Source organism: Oryctolagus cuniculus, chromosome 15, assembly GCF_051225735.1.
Source record: "Oryctolagus cuniculus isolate XC-2025 breed Fujian yellow rabbit chromosome 15, ASM5122573v1, whole genome shotgun sequence".
NCBI classification, from domain to species: Eukaryota; Metazoa; Chordata; class Mammalia; order Lagomorpha; family Leporidae; genus Oryctolagus; species Oryctolagus cuniculus.
This window is the reverse complement of record NC_142881.1, coordinates 690,227-704,627: the sequence shown is the minus strand read 5'-3', so window position 1 is coordinate 704,627 and position 14,401 is coordinate 690,227.

Below are 14,401 nucleotides of genomic sequence, written 5' to 3'. Positions count from 1 at the left end.
CAGGGCACCAGGACCTGGGGCACCCACCCAGCCCCCAAAGCGGCCTCGGCACAGTGGCTCCAGGAAGCGGGTGGGCCCGTACCCCCGTGTGCCGGCCGGCAGCGCCTCAGCCTGGACAGCAGTGGCCAGCCCTGTGTGCACCCTCACGCCCTGCCCACGAGCTCCCGGGCTCAGTGCCTTGCTTCGACTTCGCGTGGGCGGGCTCCGGGGCACACCCTGCTATCAGTCACCACCCCATCTAGTCACAAGGGGGGCCGCACAGAGGGGCTCCTGCTCTGCTCGCTGCCCACAGGCTGGGGGAGGGAGCGCCCAGGGCAGTGGTTGGGGGCGTGAGTCCGGGGCAGGGCGGGGCTGGAGGGAGCGGGTCCTGGGGCCTTCCCTGCTCCAGGCCCAGCCTCCTGTGGCTCCTGCCTGGCGAGAGTTCACCCACAGGGGGACAGAGCTGGGCTAGGCCTCCCGGAGCTGTCTGCTCTGCGGTCTCTGGGGGAGGGGCTCCAGCCTTCAGCCTTCCAGGGAGCCACGGGGTGGGGCAGGGACCAGGGCAGGGGAGGCTCTGGCCCGGCCCCCAGAGCCTTCAGGGAAACAGCTGCGACCGGCTGCCCAGGCACTGGCGTGAGCTCCTGTCCCCAGCCTCCCCTCTCTCCACCAGGGCTGGACCTCTGAGGTGGCATGGGTGATGTGCAGCCGAGGGCCCTGTCTCTGCCGGGGCAGCGTGACTGGGCCTTGGAAGGCTGGACAGGGAGGGCCGGGTGCTGGACCCGAGCTTTGGGCCCAGGACTTGCTTGTCCCCAGGAGCCTCCGTGCCCCACCAGGGCGCCCAGGAAGGGGTGCAGTGGACTGGGGGCTGTGGGGCAAGGGCTGGTGCTCACTCGGGCCAGAGCACCTGCGGCCGAGCGCCGGACCTGGTGCCCCACACTCTGGGTGCCCAGACCCGCCGCACGGGAGCTGTTTACCGTTCATTTGTAGCCCTGTCCACGGCCATAAATTAGAAAGGCAAGTGAAGGATCTGCAGGGCCCCAGCCCCCGGGGCCTTCCGCGCGGCGCTTCCAGGGGTCAGCAGGTGCTGGCTCTGCAGATCTGGCCTCCTGCCGCCCAGCCCGCCCTTCCTGTGGCTCCTGTGCTGTCCAGGGGGCTCCCCTCCCCCACCTGCCCTGGGAGGGAGCAGGGGAGAGGGGGCTGGTTGGGTTGGGGCGCCTGTCCCTGGCCTGAGAGGAGTGGCCATCTGCTCGCTGTGCCCAGCAAGCTGAAGAAGCTTCCAGATCAGATCTCTTCCCAGCCGGAAGGAAGGCGCCACGGCTGGCCCCCGCCCAAGCCTGGCTTCCTTTTCCTCCTTGCCCAGGGTCTCGGGTGGGAGGCAGGGTCTGCTCCAGGGCCCTGCGGAGGCGCTGCCACCAGCGCTGCTGCCCTGCCGTCTATTTTTAGCCCAGCCCTGCCCTGGGCCTCTCCAGCGGGATCTGGGGCTCTGTGGACTCCAGGGAGGGAGGGCAGTGGCCTGGAGCATGGGGGTGGGGCCAGGAGCCCCATGGCAGGCCGAGGCCAGGGGCCACAGCAGAGAGGACTAGAGGGGCTGCAGCGTGCGGAGGTGGGCAGGGAAGGGGGAGGCCTGAGGGGACCAGGAGCAGAGAGGGGTGGAGACCGCACGCGTGTGTGTGTGTGTGTGTGAGGATGGGGGTGAGGGCAGGGTCAGGTGGGTGAGGGCGGGGTCAGGTGGGTGATGGTGGGGTCAGGTCCAGGTGAGGGCAGGGTTGGGTGGGTGAGGGGGTTAGGGCTACTCCGGGGAGGGCCCTCCGGGGGGTTAGGGCTACTCCGGGGAGGGCCCTCCCTGGCTGCAGAGGCGTCCGGACAGGGGTCCCAGGCAGCCCGGTGGAAGGGGACTGTCCCCACACGGCCACCTGGCAGGTGTGTGGCCCTTGCCATCCTGGAGACCCCAGGCCTTGGTGGGAGCAGGAGGGGCCAGCCTTGTGGTGGAAGCCCCTCAGGTGGGCAGTGGGGGGATACCTGTCCCCCATCGGGCACCGCACGGCCTGGCCCGCGTCTGCTGGGTCAGCCCCACCCTGGTTTTCTCCAGCGGCGTCTGTGAGGCATGTGCAGCAGGGATTGGGGTGAGCATTGGTGGGAGGGGAGCAGGGGTCTGGGGGCCTTTGAGACCATGTGGGGGGCAGGAGCGAGCCTTTAAACACAGCTCACAGGCCACGCCACTCACCCCTGCAGGTACACGGCGTTTGTCATCTACAGAGACGAACGAAGCTGTGGGCACCTGAGAGCACCTGTGTGAGTGCCTGTGTGAACACATGTCTGAATACATGTGTGTGTGAGCAGTGTGTGAGCACACGTATGAGCATGTGTGAGTCGAGCACGTGTGTGGGCAGGTGTGTTTCATTTCTCCGCACACCTGAGCGCGGAGCTGTGGGCACCTGTGGGCCGCATCTGCGTCGCCCCCTGCAGGTGTCGTGCTGCAGACTTGCAGGCCTAGGTGAGCTGGCAGCGGGGCTGACGAGCAGGCGCAGGTGCCTCCCTGCTGCCCACTGGCCCCGCTCCATCGCCACGGCTGACACACTGTGCCCCAGCCCTCCCCAGGGCCGCCCTGCGGGGGTGAAGCCGTCCCACTGCAGGCGGGGCACAGAGACTGGGAGGCCTGTCCCCTCCCCGTGGGGCCCGAGCAGAGATGCTCTGCTGAGCTGAGGGCCTGGCCAGTCTCCGCTGGCTTTGGCTTTGCCTGCCTCCTGGCCTGTAGCTTGCGAGGACGGAGCAGGCGCCGTTTGGCCGGCTCAGCGCTGGGCAGCGAGGCCCGGCGCAGGCAGCACCACTGGCCACACACCGCTGGCCGCGCTCCCCAGACGTTGAGGGGAGCTGTCTTCCTGGGCCTGTTGCCCTGGGACATTTGCATATCCAGCTCCAGCTTCAAGCCCGGCTGCATGAGGTGGACAGGGCCGTTTACGTCGTGGAGCCGAGTCTGGCTCTGGGATTTTGACACGAGGGGGGGGGGCGGATCCGAGTGAGTTCGTGTCTGGGGCAGACCGTGCGGTTGATCCTTCTCTGGGCCCTGTGGCTGAGAGCTGGGGGGATGGGCAGGGCTGGCTCTGTCCTGTCAGTGCCGGCGTGGACACTCGGGGCCGCGTGGTGGCCCAGCGCCATCTGCACTGCCAATTCCAGTCCCGGCTTCTCCGCGTCCCCTCCAACTCCCTGCTGACAGCCTGGGATCGCCGCAGAAGGCAGCCCAGGTACTTGGGTCCCTGCACCCCTGTGGGAGCCCAGGATGGAGCTCCAGGCTCCTGGCTTCAGCCTGGCCCAGCCCCAGCCATTGTGGCCGTTTGGGGAGTGAACCAGCAGATGGGAGGTCTCCCTGTCTCTCCCTCACTCTCCGCCTTTCAAATAGATAAAATAGATATTTTTAAAAAAAGAAGGAAGGAAATTCAGAATACCTCATCTCCAGAAATGAGCTTGGTTTCGTAACTGAACGCAGTAGCTGAGTTTAAACCTCACACGCATTCAGAGTGGGAGACGCCCAGCTGACCAAACGCAGCTGGGAGTGGATGAGCTGGGCGTGGGATAGAGTGGGCTGCACGAACAGTGCCGGTCCACGCGTGCCACAGGCGTGGGAGCAGCGTGACTGACGCGTGTACGCCCTGAGCTGCTCTCCGGTGTGCTGCTGCCTTCCTCGGACGCCGCCCCGGAGGTGTAGCCGGCTGGAGCCGAGGGCCGGCGGCCCAGGGTGTCCGGCCCCACTGCCCTCCCTGGCAGCACGGCTGCAGGCCAGCTGCTGCCGCGCTCCGGGGGTGGGGCTGGGGACTTGTTGTTTTCATCATTGAATAGGCACAATAAAATGGTAGAATTTATTTTTAAATTTGTGTTGATTTATTTATTTCCGAGGCAGAGAGAGAGAGACAGGGAGCACCCATCTGCCAGCCACACCCCAGATGCCCACAGTAACTCTGGTTGCGCTGGGCTGGGCTGAGGCAGGAGCTGGGACCTCCCTCCCAAGGCCCCCAGGGGTCTGCGTCAGCAGGAAGCTGGCTGGGAGCCAGAGGCAGGGTCAGAGCCAGGCTCTCCCTGCGAGAGGCAGGCACTACCCACCAGGCCACCTGGCTGCCCCAGGTGTTGTTTCTTAGAGCAGCTTTTGGCTCGCCGGAAACTGAGCAGACACTGCGGTCACCCGGCGTCCCCTGCTCCTTGCACCTGTGCTGGTGTGGCTCGTCCAGTCTCTCTGGCCCCCAGGTAACCCCCGCTCTGCAGGGGTCACTGCCAGTGCTGGGCATCCTGAGCTCAGGAAAGTGGGGACAGAATGGTCGTCACACACCGCAGGAAAGATAGCGGGCACTGTGGCACCACCCCATGCTGGGCAGCGAATCCAGTGGCCGGCGGCCCCGGGCCCTGGGGGCCAGGGGTGAAGGCAGCGGTTGGAGCAGGGCCAGGTCTTCGTCCAGTGGGAGGAAGTGCTGTACCGTCAGGGTGATGCCGCCAGGCCCTGAGCTGAGGTGCCCACTGGAGGGACCCTGACAGCCCGGGGACCAGAGCAGCACACGGCACCGGGGACCAGAAGTGCGATTCCCAGCCAAGTAGCCACAGTAGCCGTGTGGCTGCTGACAGCCGTCCAGGGGGAGTCCAGTTATCTCCCCTCGCTGGGAGTGGTGAATGAGAAGGGGAGTAGGCTTTGCAAAAGGGGGTGTGATCAGTGCCCACCACACAGCAGCTGCAGCTGCATTTCAGTGTCTTCCTGTGGCTGGGACAGGTGCTGCCTGGGCTGAGGGGGCGGCCTCGGCACACGTGTCTCAGGAGCAGTGCCAGCCACAGGGGAGCCGTGAGCACACCGCCATCTTCATCACCACATCACCGCTGGCACCACCGTCACCATCATCACCACCATCACCACCAGCAGTACCGTCAATATCATCTTCACCATCACCATCACCACCATCACCATCCTCATCACCATCACCATCCTCATCACCATCATCTTCTCAAACCCATCCTTGTGGTCATCCCCACTGCTATCTTTATCATCATCACCACCATTGGCACAGTCATTGCCATCACCGCCGTCACCATCGCAGCCAGCAGACTCCTGGTGTGAAGGCCTGGGGCGAGCAAGGCTGCTCCTGGCGAGGGGCCCCGAGGGACACCCAGTGGGCAGGCATGCTGAGCAGGTGTGGCTGGGCTCTGTGGACACAGGGGCTCTCAGGGTGGGGCGTGCCCTCTGGAGAGCAAGGGGTGGCTCCAGAGCAGGCCCTGAGGGGCGGGCAGCCGGTGGTGTGGCCCTGAGCCCTGCGCCAGCACTCGGAGGCAGTGCCTCCGTGGGGACGTCCAAGCAGGCGGGAGCCCCGGCCCCACCCCTGCTGTTCCGGTGCACGTGTCCCATTTTCTGCCCCGGTTGCTCCGACCTCCTGTCTCCAAGGACCACAGATGTCCCCTCCCCGCTGCCTCCGTCGCTGGGGTCCAGCACACGGTAGACACCCTGTCCACCTGCCCCTGGAGCTGGGGGTCTTACGGGAAGCTGGACAGCCTGTTCAGGTCCTGGGGGAGAAGCCCGACTCAGAGAAGCAGGGACTTGAGTGTCAGCCTGGGTCCCCGGGCTCGGCTCCTTCGTGTCCCTGTCCTCCCCCACAGTGCAGCCTGGCTCCGGGCCACAGGCTGCTGGCCATGGGCATGTTGGACGTGGGCGTGCTGGCCACGGCCCTGGTGGGAGGGTCGGCTCCGCTGCCCCACCCCCACCCAGTCTCCTGAGATCACGGCTCAGGGTCCGTCCACCCCCCGTCGTGTCCAGACTTTCCTGGTGCTGCCCCTGCATCCCCTCACAGCCTGGTGGAAGAGCACGGGCCCTCCCCTCCGTGTGCTCAGGGCTTGTCCGGCTCCTCTCTGGCTCTCCTGGCCCTATCTGGCCTCTGTGGACATCTGGTCCACGCGCAGGTGCAGGGCCTTGGAAAGTGGTCCTCGGCTGGAAGCAACAGAGACTGCCCTGGACCAGGGGCCCCTCCCCACCTCCTGTGTGCTCCAGGACCCCTCCACGCCTCCCCTGTGCTCCAGGGCCCCTCCCTGCCCCGTGTGCTCCAGGGCCCCTCCCCGCCCCGTGTGCTCCAGGGTCCCTCCCCGCCCCGTGTGCTCCAGGGCCCCTCCCCGCCCCGTGTGCTCCAGGGCCCCTCCCCGCCCCGTGTGCTCCAGGGTCCCTCCCCGCCCCGTGTGCTCCAGGGCCCCTCCCCGCCCCGTGTGCTCCAGGGTCCCTCCCCGCCCCGTGTGCTCCAGGGTCCCCGGCCCCGTGTGCTCCAGGGCCCCTCCCCGCCCCGTGTGCTCCAGGGCCCCTCCCCGCCCCGTGTGCTCCAGGGCCCCCCCCGCCCCGTGTGCTCCAGGGCCCCTCCCTGCCCCGTGTGCTCCAGGGCCCCTCCCCGCCCCGTGTGCTCCAGGGTCCCTCCCTGCCCCGTGTGCTCCAGGGCCCCTCCCTGCCCCGTGTGCTCCAGGGCCCCTCCACGCCTCCCCTGTGCTCCAGGGCCCCTCCCCGCCCCGTGTGCTCCAGGACCCCTCCCCACCCTGTGTGCTCCAGGGCCCCTCCCTGCCCCGTGTGCTCCAGGGCCCCTCCCTGCCCCGTGTGCTCCAGGGCCCCTCCACGCCTCCCCTGTGCTCCAGGGCCCCTCCCCGCCCCGTGTGCTCCAGGACCCCTCCCTGCCCCGTGTGCTCCAGGGCCCCTCCCTGCCCCGCCCCATGTGCTCCAGGGCCCTGCCCCGTGTGCTCCAGGGTCCCCGGCCCCGTGTGCTCCAGGGCCCCCCCCACCCCGTGTGCTCCAGGGCCCCTCCCTGCCCCGTGTGCTCCAGGGCCCCTCCCTGCCCCGTGTGCTCCAGGCCCCCCCCCCCCCCGCAATGTGCTCCAGGCCCCGCTTTCGTCCTGGGCCCTCCCTTCCTCCAGCAGCTGCTGCCTCCTGGAAAGCACAGTCCCGGGACCAGGGCCCACGCTGGGGCCCCGCTGACCGAGTGACCGCCCGGCCCAGCTGGAGAGGGGCAGGAAGCACAGGGCCCGTCTCCTCCCCTTGTGCTGGGGGCCGCAGACTCACGGGCGCTCTGGGGGTCTGGGCTGCACCTGCCCCGTCCCGTGTCCCGGGCCCGTCCTCACCCGCGTGGGCCTCTCCGCGGGCACTGTGCTGCGTCACACCTGGGCCCACCCGCGGCCTGAGCCCAGGGTGGGCTCCAGGGGCCCATGCTGCCTGACGCCGCCGCTGTTTCCTGGGAAACCAGAGCTGCCGCCGGCCCTGTCTCCTCTTCCCCAGGGGCTGCGGCGGTGCAGCCGGGAAGGCGTGTGCGACCGCGTGGTTGGGGGGGCTGTGCGGGGCATGACTTGGGTGGGGTGGGAGGGTTCATATGGGGGTGCAGGGTCATCTGTGTGTGACTGTGAGGTCTATAGGGCTGCTGTGTCTGCGGGGGGCTGGGTGCACCTGCTCTCGCTGCCTCTGCAGCCTCCCCGCCGGCCCAGTTTCAAGGTTGCTGCGTCCTCCAACAGCACAGGGCCCCCTCCACCCACACCTGCTCCCTGCCCGTCCCCCCACGAGTCCCCACTCTGCAGGGCGGGGCGTACCCTCTTTCCTGTCCCAGCCCTTGCAGGCTCTGGGAGGGGCTCTGTGGTGTGGTCCAGGCAGACTGTGGGGAGGAGCAGCACAAGTGGGTCATGGAGGGGCCTCTGGCTGAGCTGTGGGCACATCAGGGCAGGGGGCAAGGGCCGAGCCAAGTCTCTAGGCGCATAGGGACCCCCAACCCCGCTACAGGAGCAAGACGAAGACAAAGGCCCCTCCCAGCCCCCCTCAGGCCAGTCACAGCAAGGAGGAAAGGGGGCGGCGGGAGCTGGGATGTCCCTGGGGGCTGCACCCTGCTCTGGGCTTTGGGTGGCGGCCTTGTGTCTGGTGAGGCCACAGGCTCAGACCAGCGGGAGCAGGGCCTGGGGTTCGCTCTGAGGCCCAGGACACGGCCTGCGTGGGCACCAGGGACAGGAGCTTCCACTGTCCCCGCAGCCCTTTCAGCCCCATGGCTGTCCTCAAATGCTTGGCCACCCCCGGACTGCCCACCTCAGAGGCCCCAGTGGAGGGACAGGGCTCTGCAGTCCCCCACGTCTGTGTCTCCCTCAGCGGCCTGTGGAGCCCTGGGTACGTGCCAGGTTCCAGGGACCCCCGGTCACTGCAGACCCCGTTTCTGTGTTGGATGAGCAATGCTCACACGGCACCCCAAGAACCTGCTCCCCTTTACAGTAATGCCCGATGAGACGAGCGGCCTCTGAGCTCCTGCCTGCCCAGGGCAGCCCAGCCCTGGCCCCTCACCCCGGGCAGGCCCGCGTGGGCCGTGTGGGCCCAGAGCACCCCAGGAGCCGCAGCTGCCTCTGTCGCCTGCTGGCCCCTCCCCCGAGCCTCTTGGGCAGGCAGGTGGCTCGTCGTCCAAAGTGTCCTCTGGTGCCTGGTGGCCTTGTCCAGGGCAGATGGGGATCCCCCTTCCCAGGGTGGGGTGGGGGCTGCAGCATTCAGCCTGAGTCCCCGTGCAGGGGCAGACGTGGCCCTGGCCTCTCCTGCCTGCATGCTGGGGCGTCCACCTCTGCCCCGCCTGAGTGAGTTCCTGCGCTCACGGCAGGACGCCTCAGACCACACAGGCAGACAGCACCCACGTGTGGCCCACAGTCCTGGGGCTCGGGGCCACCACGTATGGAATCCGGGGCTCTGCTCCCAAGGTGGCGCCTGCTTGCCACGCCCTCCCTGTGGCGGAAGGAGGAGGAAGGCGGGGGGGGGGGCCCAAGCTCTTCTCCCAGGACGCTGGTCCTCAGGCCAAGCCCCGCAATCTCACCCCTGCTGGGGCCCACGTCCTGACCCCAGCACACTGCGGGGGCGAGGCCGCACCGGGTGACCTGGGGCCGCCAGTGTTGGGACCAGAGCAGGGCCAGCCCTGGCCACGTCCTCGGCCATGCGGGCAGCCTGGACTCTTAGCTCTTAGCTGAGGTGACAGGTGAGTCCTTGGACTCTCAAGAGAGGAGACCGTGCTCCCTCAGGAGGGGGCGGCCAGAGAGAGGAAGCAGAGCGCCTGGGAGGTGGGGACGTGTCTCCCAGCAGCCTTTGGGCTTGAGACACACGGCCGGCTGGCCCTGGCCCGAGCTGCCCGCAGGTGCCCGCACAGCTCAGACGTGCAGCCTCCACCACCAGAGAGCCGATTCCTCAAAACGACGCTGCTACACGTGTGTTCTCCGTGCATGTATGCTACATGTGCTGTGAAGAGCTGCTGGCCGTGTGCGGGCACGGAACGCTGCGGCACGTGAGCTGCGCTTCATCCGTGACTCCGTGAGGTTCCAGAAGCGCCTCATGCAAACCAGACGTGCGTCTGTGAGTGCGCGCACCGCACACACGCTGACACACACCCAGTGCGCGTGCACACACTTCTCCACACTACACACGCACACACATATATATACTGTTTCTATGTATACACACTGTGTATCTGTACATATGTATATACATATATGTGTACATATATAGACACTGTTTCTACATGCTACACACACACACACACACACACACACACTCTGTATAAAGAGAACCTTGAGTTTGTGGAAAATTCACATCACCTTTATTTCTGCTTTTTCACAAAGTTTGGAGGTCCCTCAGAAGTTTCTGCACACATACCGTCTCTGTACACACTGCGAATACACATACACACATCCTCCATATACACACGTTATACACACGTACATGGAAACTGTGTCCACCCTGCAATGTACACACATGTACACACATGCACTCTGCACACACGGTACACACACGCATGTCCACTGTCACTATGCACACTCCCTCTACACCTACCTACACACACATGTGTCCTGTACTCACATGTATGTGCCCTAGACACTGGAGCAGACACATATGGGCTCTGGTTGCACAGACACAGGTGTGCTCTCTGTGACCGTATGGACACGCATGTGGTCTGTGTTCACACGGACAAGCGTGTGCTCGTACACTTGTGCAGACACTCCGTGCCAGGGGACCTGTGTTCCCGCTACACCAGCGCTCAGTCGGGTGTGAGTTCGGGTTGGCGAATGTCCATGATGACATTTGCCCTCATCATTGCCTGGGACTGACAGAATGAAAAATTGGTGTTGATCTGAAATTCAAATCTCACTTTCTTATCTTTGACCTTTTGTGTGCGCTGGCCCGGGCCACTCCCGGGGAACACCCAGATGGGCTGAGGGGCAGGGGCAGACTGGGGAAGCTGCCCAGCCCGGCCCCTCCTTGCCTCCTGGGACCTCCCAGGTCACCTGCGCTGGGGCGAGGGCAAGGAGATGGGGTTAGACCTCTCTGGGCATGACATGCAGCCCGACTTCAAGCCGCACCCTCAGCTCACCCCAAATTCCTTTCGGGTACAATCACACTCAGGGCATTTGGCCTGGAGTTCATGGCTGGGGCCCTGCTCTGCGCCTGACCCCTGGCCCAGGTCGGCATTGCTCCCTCCTGGTTCACACTGAGGTGCGTGGCGCCTCCTCCTGGAAGCAGGAGCACCCAGCCCACGCCCGGGGCCGCAGCCACGGGGAGCCAGCCCTCCTGCTGTCCTCGGCTCCCCTCTTCCCACGTGGAAACCGTGGCTGTGCATCGTGGGTTATTCAGGAAATGTGGGGCAAAGGGGCCTTGCCGCTGCCACCAAGGAAAGCGACACACAGGCACGCGTCTGCACGTGTGTGGGGCGCTGTCTGCACGTCTCGGCCACTTGCACTGGGACACTCACTGTACACACACGGTCACGTGTCTGCACGTGTGCGGGGCGCTGTCTGCACGTCTCGGCCGTTTGCACTGGGACATGCAGTGTACACGCACGGGCACGCGTCTGCACGTGTGCGGGGCGCTGTCTGCATGTCTCGGCCGTTTGCACTGGGACACTCACTGTACACACACGGTCACGTGTCTGCATGTGTGCGGGGCGCTGTCTGCACGTCTCGGCCACTTGCACTGGGACACTCACTGTACACACACGGTCACGTGTCTGCACGTGTGCGGGGCGCTGTCTGCACGTCTCGGCCGTTTGCACTGGGACATGCAGTGTACACGCACGGGCACGCGTCTGCACGTGTGCGGGGCGCTGTCTGCATGTCTCGGCCGTTTGCACTGGGACACTCACTGTACACACACGGTCACGTGTCTGCATGTGTGCGGGGCGCTGTCTGCACGTCTCGGCCACTTGACTGGGACATGCACTGTACACACACGGTCACGTGTCTGCACGTGTGCGGGGCGCTGTCTGCACGTCTCGGCCGTTTGCACTGGGACACTCACTGTACACACACGGTCACGTGTCTGCATGTGTGCGGGGCGCTGTCTGCACGTCTCGGCCACTTGACTGGGACATGCACTGTACACACACGGTCACGTGTCTGCACGTGTGCGGGGCGCTGTCTGCACGTCTCGGCCACTTGCACTGGGACACTCACTGTACACGCACAGTCACATGTCTGCACATGTGCGGGGCGCTGTCTGCACGTCTCGGCCACTTCTCATGCTCTGCAGGTGTTCAGAAACCACAGGGTCTGCGAGCCTGGCCGTGCCCTGGGGCGGCTGCTCATACCCAGGGCAGAGTTAGAGAGACAGAGAGAGATCTTCCATCTGCTGGTTCTCTCCCCACGCGGTCACCATGGCCAGGGCTGGGCTAGGAGCCAGGAGTTTCTTCCAGGCCATTAGCAGGGATCTGGATGGGAACACGAACGCCGCTGTGCCCGGCTTCCCGGGGACCCGGAGCAGCCCCAGGACGGGGTCCGGCGTGGCGGGGCCCGGCGGCCCTGAGCCTGTGGCAGAGGACACAGCAGTCAGGGAGCCGTCCTGGGGGCAGGGCCGGCCCTGGCTTGAGACGGGGGTCACAGGGCTGTGGGAGGGCCAGGCCGGAAGGGGCTGCCTGGGGAGGGGGCTCTCTCGCACACTCCTTCCTCCAGGACGCTGAGTTCTGACCCCTGTGGAGGACCTGGGTGGCCCAGGCCAGCTGGAGTCCAGGCCACCCGTGCTGGTGCTCTCCCAGCAGCGTCAGGGCCCGGGCACCCCCGGGTGAAGCCCCCTGGCCTCTGTGTGATGGATCCAGGGACCCGGCTGCCCAGGCCCCTCGGAGCTGGCCCTGGACGTGGGCCCCTCGAAGCAGAAGAGAGATTTTCTAAGAAAAATATTCACGCGGCAAGAACTCAGGTAGCACTGGAAGGCTAAGGGGAGCAGGACGGCCCCCATGCCCCGCCCCTCGTGGGGGGGGCTGGTGGGCGGGGCTGGAGTGGGGTGGAGAGGGAACCGGGTACACGCGCTCCTCCAGCCGGATTTCTCTCTTAGCTCACTTCCTGTCACCAAAGTGACACACGGAACCTCAGCGTGTGAGCCAGCACCCCACACCCTGGCACGCCCGGGCGTTCCCGAGGCCTGGCCGGCATGCGTGTGCGTGTGCATTCTTCACCCGGGCGAGTCCTGGCAGGGCGTGGGAAGAGGGACCCCAGCGCAGGCGGTGCGCATCGCACACCCGGGCGCGGGCAGGGCTCCGTCCGTCCTGGGCGGGGCTGGGCACGTCCACATGAAGCAGGGTTCCGGAACCTCTGAGAGGGCTCCGTGGCTTCCGGGGGCAGCCCGAGCGGAGGCTGCTACTGGGTCAGCCGCGTGTGTGTGGCAAAGCCAGGCCCTGAGCTGGGCAACCCGCCACTGCCCCTCCGTCTGCCTGGCTCGGTGCTGGGCCTGCTGGAGGCCCCCTCAGGGCGGGGGAGACCTGGGGCGAGGCCCAAACAAGAGGGTGAGGTGGGCGGGGCGGGAGGTGGGCGCTGGCATTGTCCTGCCAGGACAGGATGCTGGGGCGGGCGGCCTGGGGAGAGCCCTGGACCGGCCGTGGAGGCCTCTCAGCTCCTGCTGACCCCTGGAGCATGGGGAAGAAGTGGTCAGAGCCCAGCAGGGGCAGGGTGGGGGCAGAAGGGGAGGGGGAGGCTGGTGCCAAGGTCTCCTGGGAGCAGGGCTCTGCCGTCCATGGTGGCTCCGGGGCCCCGGGCACTGGCAGACACAGGAGACAGGGCGGAAACAAGCAGATCCACGGGTGGGGTCCCTGGGAAAGTCACCAGGGGGAGGGGCCCCACTAGAGGCTGGGGGGCTCCCTGCGGGTGCCCCTCTGAAAGGCCCGACAGATCCCAGCTCAGGGGCAAGGCTGGGGACTTGACTGACAGTGGCCCGGGAACTAGGTGGAGGCTTCTCGCCCTCACCCTGCAGAGTGGCCCCATCCGGGGGCAGGGGAGCGGCTCAGGGCGCCATCGAAGCAGGGGTCTCCCGAGGGGCATCCAGAGTGGAGCTGGCAGAGGGAGGGCTGGGCACGTGCTGACTCAGCAACCGAGAGAGAGAGAGAGAGAGAGAGAGAGAGAGAGAGAGAGAGCACGCGCGCCAGGATGTGCACGTGACCCCCGGCTGGCCAGCCGGCAGAGGAAGCCACTGGGAAGTTTGGGGGAGGAGCGCAGTGCAGAGGTGCGGGCCCCTCGCCCCGCAGCACAGCCAGGAGGGCACAGGGCTGCTCCATGGGGAGCCAGGGAGAGCTGGGTGTGGTCCTCGGAGTGGCCACTGTGGCAGCCTGGGCCCTGTAGGTGGCATGGGAGCTGTCATCAGAGCTCAGAGGTGAAAGTCCCTGTGTCCACCTCACAGGCGCCTGGGGGAGGCCGGCGGCTGCCCAGTGACCAGGCCCTGTGGCTTCTGGGTGGTCTGCAGAGCCCCAGGGCACACGCGCCCTCTGCTGGCCACTGTGCAGAAAGACAAAGCTGCCGCCTGGCTCAGGGCCCCTCCCCTGCCCCCAACGCCGCACCCGCACCCCCCCCCCCGCCCCGCACACACCTGTTCCGCAACACCTGCAGGGAGTCAGGTACCCACGGCCTCGGCCTCCCCAGGCTGCTCTGGACAGCGGCTCCTTCTTTGGCCTGGGAGGTGGGACTGGTGGTTTGGCAGTGCGAGGGGCTATTCCCCGCCCTGGCCCTGTCCTGGAGCCTGGACCAGACCTTGCTGGGCCTCTGCTCTGGGGGTTTGGCCACTGTCTGGGACTTTTGCATAACCAGTACCCCCGGCCTGACCGCCCGCCCCAGCTGGGCAGGTGCACCCAGGACTGGTGCCCCAGACTCATGGGGCCACTGTGGTCTGGTCCACGTGGGGCTCAGTGACCAGAGGGGTCCCAGGAAGGGCAGGAAGACCAGGCTTCTCTAAAGCCAGGTTCAGGCCAGGCAAGAACAAACCTCTTGTGCCTCAGTTTCCCCCTCTTTCCCCAGGACTGGGCGGGGCATAAACTGCAGGCCCCCAAACCCTTCACAGACCTCTGAGAACTTCCCCGGGGTGCAGGGAGGGGTGAAAGCAGTGCGGCGGCGCCACCTGCTGGTGAGTCTCAACATTGCACCCGGCTGGCCGCCAGGCTGGAATCCTCACCGG